This window comes from Mastomys coucha, unplaced genomic scaffold (assembly GCF_008632895.1).
Source record: "Mastomys coucha isolate ucsf_1 unplaced genomic scaffold, UCSF_Mcou_1 pScaffold18, whole genome shotgun sequence".
NCBI lineage: Eukaryota > Metazoa > Chordata > Mammalia > Rodentia > Muridae > Mastomys > Mastomys coucha.
This window is the reverse complement of record NW_022196900.1, coordinates 79726942-79735260: the sequence shown is the minus strand read 5'-3', so window position 1 is coordinate 79735260 and position 8319 is coordinate 79726942. Positions and strand designations below refer to the sequence as shown.

The 8319-nt window shown below is 41.3% G+C and overlaps 1 protein-coding gene and 1 non-coding gene across 22 annotated transcripts in view; one reads left to right on the top strand and one right to left on the bottom strand.

Annotated features, from left to right (window-relative positions):
- LOC116096585 (microtubule-actin cross-linking factor 1) overlaps nucleotides 1-8319 on the top strand; it is a 353064-nt gene that overhangs the window by 277319 nt on the left and 67426 nt on the right. The window lies entirely within an intron of this gene.
- LOC116097216 lies at nucleotides 5195-5301 on the bottom strand. Its single transcript, XR_004121277.1, has one exon. It is a non-coding gene; the product is annotated as a U6 spliceosomal RNA (small nuclear RNA).

The following is an 8319-nucleotide window of genomic DNA, read 5'->3' as shown; positions in this document are numbered from 1 at the left end:
AAAAAAAAAAAAAAACAAAAAGAAGGAAAGAGAGAAAGAACAAATGAACTAACCTAAAAGGTATAAAAAAGTTTATCCAGAAATACATATTAGAATATTTTGAAGTCTTTTAGAGAGAGTGTTACTAGGTAGCCCCGGCTGTCCTGGAATTCACTAAGTAAGCCAGGCTGCCTTCAAACGGAGATCTGCTTGTCTTTGCCTCATTGGGACTAGGAAGAAATATGCATACCTCCTCCTCGTTTTCAATTCTGTTTATCTTATGTGGCTATATGTGGATTCACATGTGCCACAGTATTCTCGTGGAGGACAACTTGCAGTGATTAGTTCTCTCCTTCTTCCATGCTAGTCTTGGGATTCATTTGAGCCATCTTCCATCCCCCACTTTTTTTTTCTTCTTTTTAAAAGAGTTTCTGTATAGCCCTCTTTATCTTGTGGGGACTGGAATTGCAGGTATGAGCCACCATGTTAAGCAGACTATTATAAATCTTTTTTGGTTTTTCGAGACAGGGTTTCTCTGTGTAGCCTTTTCTGTCTTGGAACTCACTCTGCAGACCAGGCTGGCCTCAAACTCAGAAATCCTCCTGCCTCTGCCTCCCAAGTGCTGGGGTTAAAGGCCACCACTGCCCGACCTGTAAATCTTTTTACTAAGAAGTTGTTCAGTAGCTGGGGGTTTTGTTTAGTAACTTACCTAGCATGCATGAAACCTTATGTTCAACCCCTAGCACTGCCTCAGCTGGGCCTAGTGACATATACTTGTAATCTTAACACTTGGGAGGTGGAGGCAAGATAATCAGAAGTTTAGAGGCATCATAGGAAGCTGAGGTCAAGGTGAGCCTGGGCTACATTGAATTTAAAGACAAAAACAAACGGCTTTGCTTCTTTATGTCTAGAAATGGTCATAAAGTCAAGCACTAAATTTTATTAGCTCTTTTTTTTTAAAAGATTTATTTATTATACAGTACTCTGCTTACATATATGCCTGCACACTGGAAGAGAGCACCAGATCTCATTATAGATGGTTATCAGTCACCATGTGGTTGCTGAGAATTGAATTCAGGACCTCTGAAATAGCAGTCAGTGCTCTCAATCTCTGAGCCATCTCTAGCCTTTGTCTTGAGAGGGAGAAGGAGAGAGAAAGAGAGATTGAAAAGAGAAATTAGTTTATGGTGCTAATGAAACTAGCTGATGAATAGGCAGGCTTCATGGGCAGTTTTTGTGGGGACTATGTAGAGGGCTTGTTTGTAGCCATAGAGTAGCAGTACCTAGGCAAGTTGAAAACTTAGGCCATGGTACATTAATACAACTTTTAACACACACACACACACACACACACACACACACACACACACACACACACACACTCATTAACTTATTTATTTATGTAGAAGCTCATAGCCAGCAAGTTTTCTAAGGCCATTTTTACTTTAGCTTTTGTGCTCTATAAGTCAATATTATTTTCAAATCATTAATCAGAATTAGCCAAAACACATTACCAGCTCAGTGACCTCCCACGTCACTCAGTTGTTCATCAGATCAGCTTTAATGATCTCAGAGTCCTTGGCCTAATTAACTTCAGCTTTCATCAAACACCACATTATCTTCCTCCATTGCCATACAGTAAATGGCAACTACTAAGTCAGCATCTTTAAGAGAGACAAGTCTTAATACTAATCAGCCTTTAATTAAAACATCAAAGTGTAAAAGGAAAACCACCAGCTTTGTTTTAGAGACAATCAGCTTTTAAAAAGATCTAATTCAGCTCTCTGCAGTCTCAACCTAGACTTAGATGTTTTTACAAGAAATACTTATTTATGGTTTCAGTAAACAGAAGTTTCTAATATGGTCTAATGTATGCATATATGATCCAAAGGAATTTACGGAACTAAAGGAAGGTTGATCCTACTTGAATTCATGTGTCATTCAAGCAAATCATCTAAGAGCTGTCATTTTACAGTTAGTTCTCAAAAGATGAGCTATTTTTGGTTCCTTCCTTCCTCTCTCTCTCTCTCTCTCTCTCTCTCTCTCTCTCTCTCTCTCTCTCTCTCTCTCTCTCTCTCTCTCCCTCTCTCTCTCTCTCATTACTTCCAAAGAGAGGGGATGCAGGAAAGGAGAGGCAGGCTGGTACTTGTAGAGATCGAACAACCTGTGAGAGTTGGTTCTTTCCTTCCCCACTTGGGTCCCAGAAATTATTCTCAAGACATTGCCCTTGGTGACAAACACCTTTATCCCCTGAGCTATCTGGCAGGCCCTTTGATCAAGTATGCACATGGCCCTACAGACACCAGGTAACAAAATCAAAGAAATGCTTTACAAAAATCTCGGTATTGTTCTACCTGAGTTTCTCATATTTGAGAGGGGACACTTGCACTCAGATTGTTTAGTGATTCGGCCCATAAAAGCAACTTTGATAGTCATGTCACCTTGAAACTAAAAACAACTATTCAGTCCCAGGGAAAGCCATCCTGTGATGTTCTCAGCAAAGCTTCCCCTGAACTTCCAGGCTAGGTCAGAATCCCTGACTCATGTGTTTATAGTTCAGTTTGCTTTTCGTTCAGAGTCTTATATAGCTTATAGTGAGTATCTATCACCTGTACTAGGATATAGGTGCCTAACCATGTCTCATTAAGATATCTCAGTTCCAAGTGGTGGTGCATGCCTTTAATCCTAGCACTTGGGAGGCAGAGGCAGGTGGATTTCTGAGTTTGAGGCCAGCCTGGTCTACAGAGTGAGTTCCAGGACAGCCAGGGCTATACAGAGAAACCCTGTCTAAAGATATCTCACTTCCTAGCTAGTCTGGGGCAAAGTAGGTCCCAATAAATATTTATTTTACAAACAAAAAGAATTAACAACTTTGAGCAAGAGGTCTAAGAAGACATGAGCCTAGTTATATGTAAGGTCCTGCTTCAAACTTAAGCATTGTTTAAAAAAAAAAAAAAGAAAAAGAAAATCAATATAACCTCAGGCAACTAGAGAGATGGCTCAGCATTCAAGATCATTTTCTGTTCATGCAAGAGGACCCAGGTTCAGTTCCAGCACCCATGTAGTAACTCATGTTCATGATAGGTTCTAGGTGATCTGGTACCTTCTTCTGATTTCCACAGGCATCAGGCATGCACACATATGGTTTCTCTGTATCCCTGGCTGTCCAGGAACTCACTCTGTAGATCAGGCTAGCCTCTAACTTAGGCATCTACCTGCCTCTGCCTCCCAAGTGCTGAGATTAAAGGTGTTGAGCCACCACTGCCTTTTTAAAAATATGACTTTAGGGGGCTCAAGAGATGGCTCAGAGGTTAAGAGCACTGACTGCTCTTCCAGAGATTCTGAGTTCAATTTCCAGCAACCACATGGTGGCTCACAACCATCTGTAATGGATTCCAATGCCCTCTTCTGGTGTGTCTGAAGACAGTGACAGTGTTCTTACATATATGATTTCAGTAGTACAGGTGTGGGGTGGGGAGCTCAAGGAAACAAAAGAACACTGCCTGGAAAAGAGACATCATGATAACCCGGTGCTGTGGAGCCAAAAGAAGAGAATCTTGAAGGATTCAAATACCCATTCTCCTTACCCTACCTGTCTAACTTAGCGCCCATCACTGCTGAGGCTGTTTCCCTACAAGTCTTCACTAACTTCCTATTTGACTAATATGGTGACATTGTCCAATTCATTGTCTTCTTTCTTAAAAACTTGATTTAGAGACTGAAGAGATTGCTTAGTCAGTGAATAACCTACCATACAAGCATAAGAACCTGAGTTCAGACTGCCAAAACTCACATAAAAGAAGTCAGACACAATGGCATGAATCTATAACCCCAGAGATGGTGTGGGTGAAGGGCAGTTAGAGACAAATAGGTCCATAGAGCTCATTGGCCTGTCAGACTACTACAGTGCATAAATCCAGGTTTAGTGAGATTACCACTTAGAAAACCAGACAGAGGGGCTGGTGAGATGGCTCATCGGGTAAGAGCACTGACTGCTCTTCCGAAGGTCCAGAGTTCGGATCCCAGCAACCACATGGTGGCTCACAACCACCCGTAATGAGATCGGATGCCCTCTTCTGGTGCATCTGAAGACCAGAAGACAGCTACAGTGAATTATGCCAGAGCCAGCAGGCCAGCAGAGGTCCTGAGTTCAATTCCCAGCAGCCACACACATGATAGCTCACAGTTATCTATACAACTACAGTGTACTCATACACATAAAATAAATAAAATAAATCTTTAAAAAAAAAAACAGAATGAACTAGAGAAAGGCATTGATCTCTGGCCTCCAGTGCCTATGCGCACGCATATCTCCATGCACATACCTCCACAAACAGGAGAAACTTCAGTTTGAGGCTAGCTCATGGTTCTCTTGCCTCACTCTTCCAGGTTCTAAGATTTCAGGCGTCTGCTCCCATGCCTGGCACCTGCTTACTTTCTTGGCATTGTTCTCTCCCCATCTCTTCTGGGATGATCCACTTCCTTCTGGGTTTGCCTTCTTACCTCCTAAATGTGGCTTTTGAAGTTCTGGCATCTGTTCTCTCTCCATTCAGCCATGCTGAGATAGCCAGCTATCTCCACACTGTTCCATGGTGAAGAGCTTCTATATCTCTGCCCCAAAGTGAAATTTCTTGTGTGAGGGGCCGTGAGGACACCCACATGAGTTGTCTTTGAATACTCTAAATGGAATGAATCAAATATCTTCCCCTACTGTTTTGTAAGTTCTACCATGCCCTTGGTAACCCCAGAGTAATAATATAGCATTATCTTTATTTTCTCTCCAGCCTCTACTTTCTACCCAGTTAGCGAGTCCAAATGTGACTCTCCAGTTTTTTCACCATCCTTTACCTCATTTGTCCTAGTTTGTACTAATTCTGTTTCTTTTCTTTTCTTTCTTTCTTTCTTTTTTTTTTTTTAAGAGAAGTATATTTACCACTTCTAGGTTCAAAAGTTAAGGAGTTTCAAGTGACACAAAAGAGGTGCATGTCAGCAGAGTGAGCACTGAGCCCTCCACACAATTTCTAATAACAAACTAACTTCCTTCCTTTCCTTCCTTCCTTCCTTTCTTTCTTTCTTTCTTTCGACAAGGTCTTATTCTGTAGCCCAGCCTAGTCTCAAATTATCTTAATCCTCCTGTCTCAGCTTCTTCAATGTTAGCATTGCAGCTATGAGCCACCCTACCTGATTTACAATTAACTAAATCTTTTTTTTTTTTTTTAATATGGAACGCTTCACAAATTTGTGTGTCATCCTTGCGCAGGGGCCATGTTAATCTTTTCTGTATCGTCCCAATTTTAGTATATGTGCTGCTGAAGCAAGCACTTTTTTTGTATCTTTTTTTTTTTTTTTTTGGTTTTCGAGACAGGGTTTCTCTGAGTAGCCCTGGCTGTCCTGGAACTCACTCAGTAGACCAGGCTGGCCTCGAACTTAGAAATCACCTGCCTTTGCCTCCCAAGTGCTGGGATTAAAGGCGTGCGCGGCCGCCGCCACCACCCGGCCAGTTAACTAAATCTTGTAGTAACACTTTTCTAAATAAACTGTGCACGTCCTTGGCTTGGGCCTCTTGCCGTTCTATTATTTTTTTCCTTCCACAAAACCTTTGTTTAAGCCATGCTGAATTAAAATTTGCTTCTTTGGGAACTTGGTTTTTGCTGGACATGATAGAGCATACTGTAATCCCAGCACTTAAAAGACAAGGCAGGAAGGTTGTCAATAGCAGCCTAGGGCTATCACAGCAAACACTTATCTCAAGAACAAAACGTCCTATCTCTAGTGCCTCACTTGAAATAACTTGTTTTTACCATTCTGTGTCTCTAAATCCCAATTTCATGAGCTGGGAATGTAGCTCAGTTGGTAAAATGCTTGTATGGCATGTACAAGGTTCTGGGTTTTATCCCTAGCACCGCATATACCAGGTAACGTGATATTTAAGTCCACTCTTAAGAAGTGAAGGTAAGAGGAACAGAAATTGAAGGTCATCCTTAGCTACATAGCTAGTGAGGCCTGGACTACACGAGACCCTGCCTATAAACAAACAAACAAACAAACAAACAAATAAATAAATAAAATCCTAATGAACACATGCCCCTCCATGAAGCCTTCTCTGATTGCTCTTACCTTCCTGTCTCCTGCCTTCTGCCAGGTCTTTTCTAACCTGTAAAACCTCCCTGCTTTTGCTGTCATCTCTGTCTTGGTAACTAATCATTAATCTAAACAAGGAATCAAACACTGTCTTTTGGAAAGTCTACAAGCAGCAAAGGATTTTCAGTGGTTATGAGAGTTCCTCTCTAACGTGTGGAAGGTTTTCCTTTGAGTTCAGGAATATACAAGAACTCAAATACCTTCAAAACCTTTTGTTTCCCATTAAAACAAATTTCACACTGTACTCTGCTGGTCTGTGTGCCACTCTATAGCTATCTTTATAGTGACAAAAACAAAAAGCATCATGGTCACTAATACCCAACAGGCACAGACTTCATATTGTGGAGTTTCCACTTGCCTCAGAGTAAGGATTGTGAAGTCTAGATAGGGTAAGATGAAAGGCATTGTGCAGATTTAAAATTCACAAGATCCAACCAGTCACCTATATCCACTTCTTTTCAGTGAATCCTCTGAGAAAGAGAGAGGGAACACCTGTCAGGTGGATGAAAAGGCACTTTACTCGCTGAATTGTGGTAAAGGGGGGTGGGATGGGGTGTCTCTAAATTGTCTTAGACTGGCAGTTCAGTTCTTGGGCAGACAAAAGCAGTGTATATCCAAAACTTGAAAGGGGCCGATATGAGTGCGTGAGAAGACTCCACCAGCTCTCTTTAACTAGGAAGGTGGCAGGAACGAGCTAGACAGGTCAAAAATGCGTTCTAGGGTCACTGAAGGAAAATCGGACACCAAATTCTGTTCTTAGGAATTTCAAAATGTGTATGGAATTCTCTGAGCTCTATAATTAACTAACTGAAAGCTAATTTGAAATGTAGCTTGAATACATCCATTTGTGGTTTCAGGGTGGAGAAAGCATCAGAAGAGGTACTCCCTTAGAAAGTTTAATGGGGCATCTGAGATGTACAGGTGCTTTTTTGTTACAGTTATCAGGGCAGCAAGAGAAGCCAAATCAGGTATTTACATTAGTCACTGAGATGGCTACTGGCAGAATTCCAAAACTAAAACTAAAGAGAAACTCATGGGCAGATAAAAAAAGAAGACATAAAGAAAAGAGACCTTGTGCTTTCCTGTCCTTCCTTAGATTCAACACATACCAATGATTAAAAAAAGAATAAAACTAGGAGGCTTCCTGCTTGTTGTTTTTGTTTTTGAAGGGGTAGGTAGGTTGGTTGTGTGAGTCTATGGTGTGTATGTGTGTCTGTCTGTCTTTCTGTCTGTCTGTCTTAGGAATGGGGACGTCCTCACCGTAGACCAGGATGGCCTCAAACTCAGGGAGATTTCTGCTTTTTGCATGAGAGGACTGAGGCCATCATGCCATGTAGAGTCTCTTCTAGAGCTCTGTTTAAACTTTTAGGAAGTGTCTATGTAGTATTTTAGCACTTTAATTAAACAGAATGTGACTAAAAGTGATAAGTAGTTTGAGTCTGAATCTCCGTTGCTAGACTGTTCTGTTCATTCATCTGGCATTTATGAGAAGAGTAAACCAGGTTAGCTAAGTGTGTGGAAGAGTTAATTGGAAAAAGACTGACCTGATTGCCACCTGACTTGGTGAGGAAACAAGAAAAGAATTTTTGTCTGTGAAGGTTGTGATTCCATATCGAGATCATTCTTTATAATAGAATAACCGCCCACCCTTAACTCCAGAATTAATTCCAGAGCCAGAATTCCTCAGATTCTTCTAACCATAGGGGCCCTGGCATGCTAAAGAGTCTGTTAGGATATCTGAACACTTGGTGAATGTGTTTGGCCGGGAAGACTTGCAAGTGAAATTAATCCTGTCCTCTGTGGGGCTTTCCAGTTGCATTGAATAATTACAACAAACTTAAAACCTGGATTCCATGAATTGTGAAGTATCCAGTCTGTAAGTTGATTTGCTCTTAGGATCACAGGGACTTTAAAACACATCCTGAATAAACGTCAAGATTTATGAATCTGTTTCCTGAGATTGCTATGCCACGTGGCTGCTTAGATTTCTGCTCACATTCCTTTGGGATAAAGGAAAGTCACCCTTTTAGGGAACACCTTATTCTTTGAATAGCAGTGAGAAAACTGATGGTTTGAAATCTGCCCTTGGATCTTGGTGTGCCAGTTTAAGGAGACATTCAGCACAAATTTCCTCCCTCCCACGTCCCAGCTCCTCAGATACTTAATGTTGATCATATCTCCTGGAACTTGCTCTCGAGC